At 35.3% G+C, this 13,377-nt stretch overlaps 1 protein-coding gene and 1 pseudogene across 1 annotated transcript in view; one reads left to right on the top strand and one right to left on the bottom strand.

The window, feature by feature from the left end:
- The window catches only part of PIK3C2G (phosphatidylinositol-4-phosphate 3-kinase catalytic subunit type 2 gamma), a 333,489-nt gene that overhangs the window by 208,110 nt on the left and 112,002 nt on the right, over window positions 1–13,377 (bottom strand). The window lies entirely within an intron of this gene.
- On the top strand, window positions 4,168–12,341 carry LOC144616848 (tetraspanin-2-like; annotated as a pseudogene).

The raw sequence follows: 13,377 nt of genomic DNA, 5'->3' as shown, positions 1-13,377 counted from the left end.
CGACTGCGCCACCCAGGCGCCCCCTCCCTAAATTATTTCTAAATTCACTTGTTATAAAACTTTAAATGGTTTTCTATTTCCAATGGGCCTCTCTTAGGTCCATACTGCTTATCTAGATAGCCAAAGCTAGCCAAACATGAGATTTTTCTCCTACTGTAATACTGAATAAACTGCTCTGGCTGACTCACTGATTATTTTTATTCTGAAAATGTCATGTGCATTCTCACCTTTGTGAGCACTGTAACCCCCACGTGGAACAGCTTCTCTTCTCAGAGTTTGAGTTCCTTCAAAATGTGGTCAAATGCTTTTAAAGGTTACTACCCCAATGTTTACTAATCACTTCTCTGAACTCTAAGGGCATTGACTGGCTGACTCCATTGGGCAATTAGGATATGCTAGTGTTTATTAGAATTTATCGTTTTTATATATGTGCCATCATTCTCAACTAGTGAATAAATCAACTGAAGATAAGAATTGTTCTATACTCTCTTTTTAATTCTTAGGATTTAGCACCATGCTCCATACGTGTTGGGTCATTAATAAAAATGCACTGATTGTGATGATAATAATGAGAAAAATCATACTATTGAGCCCATTTATCTTGCTGTTCTCTGAAATAATTTACATTGGTAGCAATAGATTTAACTCAAAAATACCACTTATACAAGTTCCAGGGGTGTTTTAATTTGTTTTCTCTCAAAAGAGTGAGAAAAAAACAAATCTGAAGGTAATAAAGAAGAAGGATGTATTTTTTTTTTCAGACTTTTTCAGGAATAGAACAAACCCTAGCAACATCTATACACTCAAAAAGAAAAATTATATATTTGTATTAATATGTAAAAATGCTGGAAAGAACATTTTTACACATTAATGGAAAGGAATGGATCTTTTTATTCACTACTGTTGCATTTAGTTTAGAAAGAAATTGGAGGAGAAATTGCTAAGAAGCTAACCACATGACATCCCGAGATGTAACTAAGGCCAAACAACAGTAAAGCATATCCAAATATAACTTTCATTTGCTTATTTTAGGAAGAGTTGGCCACATTAAAAGAGATGTTGGCAGTGTTAGTGGAGCTCCTGGGAAATGTGCCCCTTCATACATTGCTGGCAGTATATAGCAGAATGTATTAAAAAAATTTTTAATGTGACTATTCCTTGATCTAACTATTTACTTTTGAGAATTTATCCTAAAAAAATAATCAGAGCTATGTATAAGGATACGTGTAATTGGAAATAACACAAATGTCTAAGAATAAAAAGTTAACTAAGCTATGACCATATGGTAGAATATATGTAGTCTAAAAATATTCAAAGAATATTTAATGATATGAAAATATTAGGAAAAATGTATGCAGTATAATACCAGCATGTACATAAAAGTGTGCATATTTCTCCATAGGCTTGACAAAAAGATGAGAAAAATAAAAAAGTTAATACCAAATACCTGAATATTAATACTAAATTTCACAGATGACTTTAGTTTTCTTTTTTTAAGCTTATTTTTTTTAAAGTTTTTCAAACTTTACGTAAAGTTACATTGGTTACTAAAATATAAGGATTTTTTAAAATTAAGGCTCATTTAAATAATTATGAATATATTTGAATAAGTACAAGTTCATTATCAGTACTAGAAAAAAACTCAAAATCATATGTCCCTTTAAGAGTAAACATCATTGTGTAAAAGAACAAGTATACTTTTTGTGCTGATTTAAAATTTTCTTTAGTATAATAGGTCCAAACAGGGATCTCTGCCTCTACAGAATTTATGCTTGATACCTTTTCAGGGCCCCGAACTCAGGCAAAGATCAATGGATAAATATGTTCCACAAATCTTGGCATTTCTTGCCTGTGATGTCTGAAATTGTTTAAACATTCTCATGGGATATAGTTATTGGCATTTCATGCTCAGTAACACATTCCTCAATGAGGTGAGGGCTACCCATATTTTCTGACTGTCATGTGATATTTACAGACTGAAATGTCACATGTGACAGAAGAACTACAACTTATTTTGAATTTTCCGCAAGCCAGGCTATTGTACTTTCCAATGACCTGATTTGCTTGAAAAGTATACATAATGCCTGCCAATAATAAAGCAGGGTCCACTCTCTAGTGATTCTGCTAACCTTGGGACTACTAATTACTTGAGGCACGGATATGATACCTTGAGTCTGGGGAAGAAACAAAAGTATCATTAGAAGATTCATCAGGCTGATATTAACTAGGTCCTTATTTATTTAAATTTGTAAGAAACTTGCTTATATTCATACAGAAAATAGACCATTTACAATGTAATAAATGGTGATCTATCAGATTTGAGATATTAAAAAGATACAAGGTCAGTAAAATTCTATTACTTGTTGGAGAGGAGATCATGTAAAGTGAAAGGAATTTTCATTTATTATGAATTTTTAAAATTAGGTGTAACAGGAATTCATGTGAAGTAATCACCTCTTTAAGGTTATTCATCATTTTTTAATTCTTCATTTAAGTAACTTTAGGTTACTTAATTTACTTTCCAAGCATGTCTGAATAGGGGAGCAAAACCAATTTTGATCAAAAGCAAAACATCAGACTGGCTTACTATTCAGTTTGATATGAGTTTCATGAGCAGTGATTCTATCTATTCAGTGTTTAGTCTCCTCTAAATTGAGCTAACAATTGAGCCTCTGCCTTCTGTAAAAGGACATAATACCACAGCTAAGATAAATATAACTCTGCACAATAATTGTTAAGGAAGCATTTAAAAATTGCACATGGTCCATTGTCCAATGAGTTCATTTAAACACAAAGAAAAAATACTCCTTGAAGACTAGGATTATAAAAGTTAATAAAAGGAATCTAAGACATGGTTAAAAACTCAAAGGTGAAAAAATTAGGTAAAATGAAAGCAACTTCAAGATAAATATTTTCAAAGGAACTTTAGGGAAATATCAAATCTGTATTTTGCCAACAGTGTAAACACAAGGTTTATAGTCAAGCAGAGGATTAAGTTGGAAGGGTAATCCTTATGTGGGCAGGAAAGGAAGAGTATCAAATATGTAATAACTCTTTAGTTCAAGCTGGAAGTAGAAACTGACCAGTGTTTAGGGTTCTCCTGTTTTGGGTCTCAAGACCTTTTCAGCACTCTTAAAAATTATGGAAGATACCAAAGAGTTCTCATTTATGTGAGTTATATCTATCAAGAATTTCCATATCAGAAACAAAACCAGGGCATTTAAGAAATATTTATCAATTCATTTAAAGTAACATCAATAACCCCTTTACATGTTAACATAAACAATATATTCCTATGAAAAATCGCTGTTTTCAAAAATAAAGAAAATATTTAGAGAGAAGAGTGATACTGTTTTAGATTTTTGTAAGTATCTGTAATGTCTGGCTTAATAGAAGACAGCTAGATTCCCCTATCTGTTTCTGTATTAAATCTGTTGTAATACTGCATGTCAGAAAACACTCTACACCCATGAATGAATGCATGTGACAAAGGCAAGGGACATATTAGAATTATTATGGAAATAATCTTGACCTTGCAACACCCCTGTAAGCACTTCGGGGATTGCAAACCTAATTTTGAGAACATAGTTTTGGCATGAGTTATTGTTGTGGGCCCATAAGTCAAGGAATCAGTACCTGTGGTCTCTTTTGAAGACAGAAGTACATCAACTTATCTTTTCCCTGAATGACAAATTGGCTTTGAAGTCATGTGACCAACACTCAGATTTTGGGAAACATCATTCCTCCTCTCTTCCCTCAATCATTTACAACCCTTGTCAGAGGGCTATAGGAACATCACCAAGGATCCGGACAATCTTCAAAAGGGACAGTGACATCATGAAGTGAAATTTTAACAGAAAAATACACCTTTCAACTTCTTCCATCTGACTAGTTATTTTGTGACTTCTATTCCTTTCTCATTTTCTCCCCGTATCTTGTTTTTCTCTTTTGTTCTTCTTTTTCTAGTTTGAAAAATGATACAAGGTCAATATCTGGCTCAAAGAATTCTTGAAGTGATGGGTAAAAGCCAAATGTGACGTAATAAATGCCAACCTTTAAAAAAATCAACTTTGGGTAAAATGAAAAGCAAAGAAATCTGAGATCAAATTTAAGTGTAACAGAAATGTCAGACTTCAGAATACATAGTAAGAATTCATGCAGAATGCCATGAGGCTATTCACAGTTAAAAGCTGCAATGTCAGGTTAGAATTAGAAAACTATCAGAAGTACAGAACAGTTTCTCCAGCAGGTTTTGAGTCTGATGACACACTCAGCATCATCTTGGAAGAAAATGTCAATATGAATGTATTTGCTATTTTTCTAGTACTAAAAATGATCAGATGTGACAGAAGAAATTTCTTTCTAGAGAAAGTGGGGAATAAGGATTCTTTAAGATGATTGTAAATCTCTACCCACTGAATAATTCATGTCCGTTCAAGGATTTTCACATGATTGCAGAATATTAGAATTCAAGGAAACTTGGAGACCTGGTTCAATCTCCTAATTATACAGATGAAGAATCTAAAAGTCAGAGTTTGAGCTGTTTGCTCAAGGCCATTTGTTAGTGGCTCTAAAACCGGAATCCAAATACCCAGAACACTAGGCCAGGAGGCTTTCTATAGTACTTCTAGCAAGACCTTTTTATCTTTTGACTAGGTATTGTCATATATACTTACATGAAATCCACAAGACAGGCCTGAAAATATTTATTTTACTTAGTGCATTCTAAATGGATCAATAGAGATGCATAATAGGGAGAAGTGTAATTTATCTAACTGGATGGGGATATTGTCCCAGTCATGACCCAGTAGGCATAAGTATGAATCCTAGATCCAAAGATATTTGGAACTGTGCAGAGATATTTCCTGATGGATAGTCTATGGATTTGCATATAGAAATTGGGAATTAACTGTATATTTATGGTATTAATTAATCACTTATTTGTACTTAAAGAGTAGTTATTGATTTTGTTCTATATGTTTACACTTTGATTTTACTTACAGACAAGCTTAGAAAAGCACTGCATAAAGCAACTGGTGTAATGAAGGCACCATGTAGAAATTTTGTGTTTGGATGGATTTAACATTACATGCAAAAGCAGCATGATGTTATGGAAAAGAATGAGGGATTTTGAGCTTAAATATGAAGGATCTTGTTTTCCTAGCTTACACTTTCTCTCTCTTTTTAAGCAAATTTATCTATACCCTTGACTTAATTCCCATCCTTCTGTGGATGATTTCCAAATTGTATTCTCTCGCTTAGATTTTCCCTTGAACCATCACTGGCTATCTCAAGGACATCTCAAAGCTAATCTATCCCAACCTGAATGGGAAGGTTAATCTATAATCTATTTGTTACCCAGAGTGCTCCCTCTTAGCAAATGTTTCCATTTTCTACCTACTTGCATTATAAAGAAACCTAGAAGTAATCCTTGACATCCTCCTTTTTTCACTGCCCTTCCCCTATCTTCTCACTTTTACTCCTAAATGTTCTGATTCCGTTCATTTTATTACATCACCACTACCACCCTTGTAAGGCTGACTTCCTATCCTCTGACACTTGGACTACTTCTATAGCTTCCTAACTGTCTTGCCTCATTTACTTTCGCTTCTCTCACCAAATTTATGCTTCGCTCAGAAGCCAGAGTGATCTTTAAAAGATGCAAATCTGTTCAAAATATTCCCTCACTTAGAACCATTTGTCCTTTCCCAATGCTACTAGAATAAAGATCAACTTGCTCAACATGGTCCTGTTTAGATGTCCTTAGAACACCAGTTCTCGCTCTATCTTAACATATCTGCTAATCTTACAATATACATTTCTTCCCTGGACTCCAGGAATGCTGGCTCTCTTTCAGCTTCCTGAATTAAGTTTCTGCCCCAGGGCCCTTTCATGGATCCCCTCTTCCCAGAAACTCTTTTCTTATTCTTCCCTTTCATCAATTCATTCCCACTCATCCTTTGGATCTGAGCTCAAACTTCCTCAGGGAAGACTTTTCCCACTTTGTAGAAAAGGTTTGGTTCCTTTGTTACATGCTTTCATAGAACCATGTACCTTTCATTCAGAGCTGTTAGAACACCTGCCATTTTACATTTATAATATGGCATGACCTATTTCTCTCCACCTCCAGTAGATGGCAGCTCCATAAAGGCAGGATTATATTTCTTTTTTGTGCATTATGCTAGTTGTAGGGCCAAATGAAGTGCCTTACATGAATAAGCCATCAGTAAATATCCATTGAGTAAATGAGCAGACAAATTTGGCTTCAATTTCTTCTTCTGTAAAATGGGGATCAATAAAATCGGGGTAATTGTAAATGTTGCTAATAATATTAAAGAAGTTGTTTTGTAGAACAAATCATGTAACGTGAAAATGCTTTGTAAGCTATGTCATTCAGTTGTGAATTATTTATTATTAAGCTGCTAATTCTTTCATCATACACATTTTAAGAAGTAAATTTAACTTATTGAAACTTAATTGAAATGAAATTATTCCCATGGATTTATTGATATTTACAGTTTGGTATTGAAAGACTCTGAAAACTCTAAACGATGTAATTATGATAAGGAGGATAGTAATGATAAAGATGATTGGTAGAATTTTATTGAATGGTCTCATAAGTACCTTATCATAATAGGTACATAATGTTATTATCCCTGCTTTATAGATAAGGAAATTTGTCCAAGGTCATTCAGGTAATAAGCTCTACGAAGCAGTAGAGCTAGATTCGTCTGATTTCAAAGTTTTTGCTGTCAACTGTGAAATTTGGAAGCAACACCAGAAACTTTCTAAAAGTGCACAAAGACAAGATATTTATACAAGGTATATTGGGTTTATGCTATACCACATTTCTCATTCTAAGTATATCAGAAGAATATTGACTCTTCCTTCATAGAGAAAATATTGAAACTTCCACATTTTTCTCTTCTGCATTCATACTTATCTATAATTGTATTCATATTTTTCCTTGCCTCCCACCTGAGGGGAAGAAGTTACTCTCTTCCTTTCCTCGGATAAAATTACCATTTGTACTTTTATTCCAGGCTAGTGGCTGTTGGTACCATCTCATTTTGCTACTTCACCCATCCCTCTACTTTTGGATCTTCCCTTCATGCATCCTTCAACTCAATTTGTAAACATGCTTGAAGCTATTTTATTTGAACAAGCATACAAATCCCAAACCTCAAAGCCTTTCCCATCAGTCTTATTTCAAGAGTCACAATTATCTAATTTATTTCTTCCATTTGCTCTTTAGGATCTTGAAGTATGGCATCCAATTTTACTACAGTATTAAAACTGCTCTCACTAATACCATCAGTGACTGCTCATTTTTCAATCCATTGATTTGGTTTTAGACTTAATTTTATTTAACCCTTCTTTGAAGACTTTGAAAACCTTTTTTTATGAATTCTAAATTACTACCCCTTTCTCGCTCTCCTCCGACTTCTTGGTCATTCTTCCTGTTGCCTTTTCCAGCTTTGCTTGCTTTATGCTGCTCTTAAAATGTTGCTACTCTCCGGGGCTCCATCTTTGCCTCTTTCTTTACTTCCTCCACATACATACATGCAGTGCCTCTACTTCTTGGCTTCAATTACTGCTTTCAAGCCAATAATTCATATATTATTTTTCAAGCTTTGGTTTCTCTGCTAGGCTTCAGATCTGAATATACAACTGTATACTGGTCACCTTCTCCTAGGTGTCCCACAGGTTTTTGTTTTGTTTTGTTTTAATGTGTTTTTATTTTTTGGGAGAGAGAGAGAGAGAGAGAGAAAGCTCGAGTGGGGTAGGGGCAGAGAGAACGAGACACACACAGAATCTGAAGCAGGCTCCAGGCTGTAAGCTGTCAGCACAGAGCCTGATGTGGGGCTCGAATCCACAGACTGTGAGATCATGACCTGAGCCAGAGTCGGCGCTTAACTGACTAAGCCACCCAGGCGCCCCTGTCCCACAGGTTTCTAACCATGCAACATGTCCAAAACAGAACTCTATATCTTACACCACCTAAATTTTCTTTCTTCTGTAACCCTTGTCTTGATTAACAATATAGTTTTCTATCATTTGCCCAAAACGGAAAGCTCAAATTCTTCCTTATCTCTTCTCTTTTTTTCACTTTCCTCTGAAATGTTTCTCAGATCTGCTCTGGGGAACTCCACTATTTTTCAGGCCCAGATCATTTTTCAAATGCACTATTTCAATACTTGACATCTATCTAATATCCTTGCTCTCATTGTCTTTTTTTAGTTCATCCTTCACATTGGTGCCAGAATTATCCTTGTATAATATAAATCTGATTCTATGACTTCCATTCTTCACAAAATTCCATGGCCTGCAGAAATGCGTCAGTAGTAACTACCTGGCTCATGAGACCTAAAACATCCTAACTAACCTATCCTTTTCAGTCTTGTCTCACAGTACAATTCCCTTCTAATATGACATAAGATTACTCACTATTCTCTGAAACTCCATAACTGTCCATATGTTAGCCTTTCTTCCAGAAAGGCCATTTCCTGTCTTCTCCACTCAGTAAATTACTATGAATATTTCAACTCAGCTTTCAATTCCTTTGTGAAGATTTCCTTACTTTTTCAGAAAGAATTTGCTTCTCTCTCCTTTGGGCACATATAGCACTTAATACTTTGATTATAGTATGGAGTATATTGTGGGGCAGTCTTTAGCATAAGTATTTTTCTCTTATTGTTTTTTAGGGATAGCCACTATGTCTTACTATTCAGTCTCCTTGATTCATTGCAGGTCAATTTCCAAGTACACATATGTGTGTCAATCTATAAATGGGAAAGATACATCATTATCAATCACTTAACTATTTAGTCTAATGTGGAAGTTATAACTGCCTCTCTCTTCCATATTCCATAGTACCAATTTGCAATGCTAGTCAAAAATGTCTTTATTATAAATTAATCTCTACAATAAAATATGTAATGGCTTTGTGCAAACATGTTTATGAAACATTTTTCCAAGGAAACTGATTTTGGAAGCTAAGGCACTGCCTGTTAAGCATTGTTCTTCTTCCCGCAAAATAATAATTTTACATCATGTGGGATGGCAAGTTCTGGTACCTTGTGAAATTTTTATTTAAGTTTCTGATGTAATCCTCTGATGCCAGTTCAGAGTTGCTATTTTTAAATGAATACTTTCCTTGAACTGTCTTTTAATTCCTTGGGTAATTTCTGCTTGCTATTAGCAGTTGAACAGTTATGCCTGTGCATCAGAGTTCAAGAAAATAGCAACCATCTGCCAAGAACCACAGACCTTCGCCCTTGGTCCCTGGTATTCTGACAGCACTGCCTTCTCTAATGGAAATATCAGTACCCAGTGAGCATACTGCTGGCACTCATTAGTGGAAATATTAACACCCTATGGCCTACGCTAGGTAAATTAAATCTCAACATGTCTCTTGCTAAAAATAAACCAAAAGGAGATGGTGAATCTTTGGATGGGATTAAACAAACAGAAATATTAAAAATTTTTCTGAGCTAGAAATGGAGCACACCAGTTCTCAAGAGGTTAAACCATTGGAAAAATAAACTATTCAAAGGAGAAAAAATACAGATCTCTGAAGACCTCACTCTGACAAGTCACTTAACAAGCACAAACTGTTTGTTCTCAGAAAAGTCAGCTTTTGAATTTAGAGAAGTTGAAAGGTTCATTTTTGGAAACAGCTTGTCCTCAAGTTTTTTTTTAGTAGTTCAGTTAAAGAGAGTGGGAGTCATAGAATGAGTGCAATGGAAATATTTTAACCTTTCCAGTGACCTTCTTTGGTGCATGATAAGGAACTGTCCAATGTTCATATAAATCAAGTTTCTAATAAGTTTCCTGAATGATGCTCAATAAACAACACTTTACTTTGAAACCAGTCCCTATAATCTCTAAATATCTGATTGTTTGGAAAAAAAGAAATTACACAGTGAAGTAGAAACATCCAAGCATGACAAGATGGTTAAGTACTGCTATTTACTATAATAAGACTATTTTAAGATAGTTTTATTTGCATATTTAATATGTAAATAGCCTTGGGGCACCTGGGTGGCTCAATCAGTTAAGCGTCCGACTTTGGCTCAGGTCATGATCTCACAGTTCCTGAGTTTGAGCCCTCCGTGGGGCTCTGTGCTGACAGCTCAGAGCCTGGAGCCTGTTTCGGATTCTGTGTCTCCCTCTCTCTCTCTGCCCCTCCCCTGTTCATGCTCTGTCTCTCTCTCTCTGTCAAAAATAAATAAATATCAAAAAATTAATATGTAAGTAGTGTAGAGTATGTATGTAGAAAGGTTATAAGAATAGTGGTTAAGATTTCAAGCTCTAAACCCAATGTTTATAGCAGCACTATCAACAATAGCCAAAGTATGGAAAGAGCCCAAATGTCCACTGACAGATGAATATGTATAGAAGACATGGTATATATATACAACAGGGTATTACTCGGCAGTCAAAAAGAATGAAATCTTGTCATTTGCAACAACATGGATGGAACTAGAGTGTATTATACTAAGTGAAATTAGTCAGTCAGAGAAAGACAAATATCATATGACTTCACCCATATGTGGAATTTAAGATACAAAACAGATGAACATAAGGGAAGGGAAGCAAAAATAATATAAAAACAGGGAGGGGGATAAAACATAAGAGACTTAAATATAGAGAACAATGTGAGGGTTACTGGAGGGGTTGTGAGTGGGGGAATGGGCTAAATGGGCAAGAGGCATTAGGGAAAACACTTGTTTGGATGAGCACTGGGTGTTATATGTAGGGGATGAATCACTGGATTCTACTCATAAAATCCTTATTGTACTATATGCTAACAAACTTGGATGTAAATTAAAAAGTAAAAAAATTAAAAATATTTCAAGCTCTAAATCTCTGGATTTAACTTGAACTCCTCAATTTAATAGTGTAACATTGGACAACTTAATCTCTATAAGCCTCAGTTTCCTCATAGGTACAATTGGAATAATAATCAGATTTGCCTCATAGGGTTATTGTGGATATTAAAATTAGATGGTACTAAGTAGCACTAAGTAAAGATTTGATCTTTATTTTTAAAACACTGAGGTGGTGCCTGGGTGGCTCAGTCAGTTAAGCATCTGACTTTCTATTTCCGCTCAGGTCATGATCTTACAGTTGGTGAGTTTAAGTCCCATATCCAGCTCCCTGCTGTCAGCATGGAGCCCACTTCCGATCCTCTGTCTCTCTCTCTGCCCCTCCTCAGCTCATGTGCACTCTCAGAGCACAAGCTCTCTCTCTCAAAAATAAATAAACATCAAAAAAAAAATAAATAAAACATTGAGTCAAATAGATTTTCAGCTTCTGTTCAGGTAGAGAAGGCTCACTATAAGCAGAATTATGCTTTTTTTTTTAAATGTTATTTATTTTTGAGAGAGAGAGAGAGACAGAGTTCAAGTAGGGAAGGTGCAGAGAGAGAGGGAGACACAGAATCCGAAGCAGGCTCCAGGCTCTGAGCTGTCAGCAAGAGCCCAATGTGGTGCTAGAACTCATGAACTATGAGATCATGACGTGAGCTGAAGTCAGAGGTTTAACCAACTGAGCCACCCAGGCACCCCCAGAATTATGCTTATTTATCAGGGATCAGAGAATATTGAAGTCTATTTAGTGAATTCTTTCATTTTACAAGCAATATTAATCCTTTTATTTTACAAGCAACTAAGCAATATTAAAGGCTTCATTCTGATAAAGATTTTTATAAGAGGCTCCCATGACTCCCAGAGCCAGCATGGGGTTGGGAACTCAGAGTGCTGTCACAGCGGTGAGCAGCGTGGGGTGCCCCCCTGAGGTGCCCGTGGTACATCAAGTATTTACTGCTTGGTTTCAACCTTCTCTCCTGGCTGATGGGGTTGGCTGTCTTTGCTTTTGGACTATGGTTTTGGTTTGGAGGCACCATGAAGAATTTCTTATCAGAGAAGGGGTCACCAGAGTAATTCTACATGAGGCTCTATGTGTTGGTTGGAACAGGGGTCCTGATAACAGTTATGAGCTTCTTCGAGTGCTAGAAAGCCATGAGACAGTTGCATTGTGTGCTCAGCATTTTTACCTGCCTAGAGGTGATATTTGCTGCTGAAGTAACCATTGGAATATTTGTTTTTTATAGGCAAGGGTGTAGCTATAGGACGTGCTCAGACCATGTGTGTGGAGGCTTATAACTATTACCTTACAGAGAGTGAAAAAGGAAATAGGGCTGTCAGTACCTTCCACTCAACATTTCAGTGCTGTGAAACAAAAGCTCTGAAGAGATCCAACCCACAGAGCTGAAAGTGCTTCTAGGACACAAGCAATATATTGATGAGACTGGGACCATAATCAGTGTTAATTAAGTTTTAAGTCATCAAAATTTATTGGTATTGGAATCACGTAATCTTTCACATGATATTCAGCATGGTCCTTTGCTATGCAATACTAAACTCAAGAGATGGGATATGAAGCTACTTTGACATGAAAATTGTAACCTACAGCTTTCATACAGCTGTTGCAGGAGCTAGGTCATTTTTAACATTCATAGGACACTTAGGATCTAAAATAATTTTCCCTTAATTGTACATTTGCACCTGAATATACATTTGGCTAATTATTGGTTTACCCCTTGAGGGAATAGCTACTAATTATGTTGACTGAAAGCATATTCGTGTGTGATCTGCCTATTTCTGGTATATACTTTATACATAATGAAATCTGTTTGATGGGAATTCCTGATTCTTGTTATGTCAGAGCAACAACCTATTTACCTCAGAAAAAAAGATCAAAAAGCTTTGATAAAGTTTAAAAATGTGGGTATTGAAAAAAAAAAGATTTTTCTAATAGTCTATAAACTTTATAAAAAAAGTATTCATCGACACATTTAAATATCTTTAAAATAGACCAAGATCTGTCTTAGTAAAACAATAATAATCCCCTGCCACCCAATAAAGTGGGCTTATGCTTTAGAAACTAGAAAGTTGTTATATTGTCTGGTGAGAAAATTATGCTTTGGATATTACAGAGATTCATACCTCTATTTTTAACTTTACAATTATTATTTTCAAATTTTAATAGTGTTATTGATATATAATTCAAATGTCATGCAATTCACTTAAAGTGTACAGTTCAATGGTTTTTAGCATATTCCCAGAGTTGTGTAACTATAATCACAGAAAGAAACTTCATGTTCATTATCAATCAACCCTCTTTTCCCCCAACCTCCCCTAGACCTACGCAATCACTAATCTATTTTCTGTATCTATAGATTTGCCTATTCTGGACATTTCTTATAAATGGAATCATATAATATGTGGTCTTTTGTGATGGGCTTCCTTCATTAAGAATAATGTTTTCAAGGTTTATTCTTGTTTTAACATGTATTAGTATTCATTCCTT

Source organism: Panthera onca, chromosome B4 (genome assembly GCF_046562875.1).
Source record: "Panthera onca isolate mPanOnc1 chromosome B4, mPanOnc1 haplotype 2, whole genome shotgun sequence".
In the NCBI taxonomy this organism is placed as follows: Eukaryota; Metazoa; Chordata; class Mammalia; order Carnivora; family Felidae; genus Panthera; species Panthera onca.
This window is presented reverse-complemented; position numbering and strand designations above follow the sequence as displayed.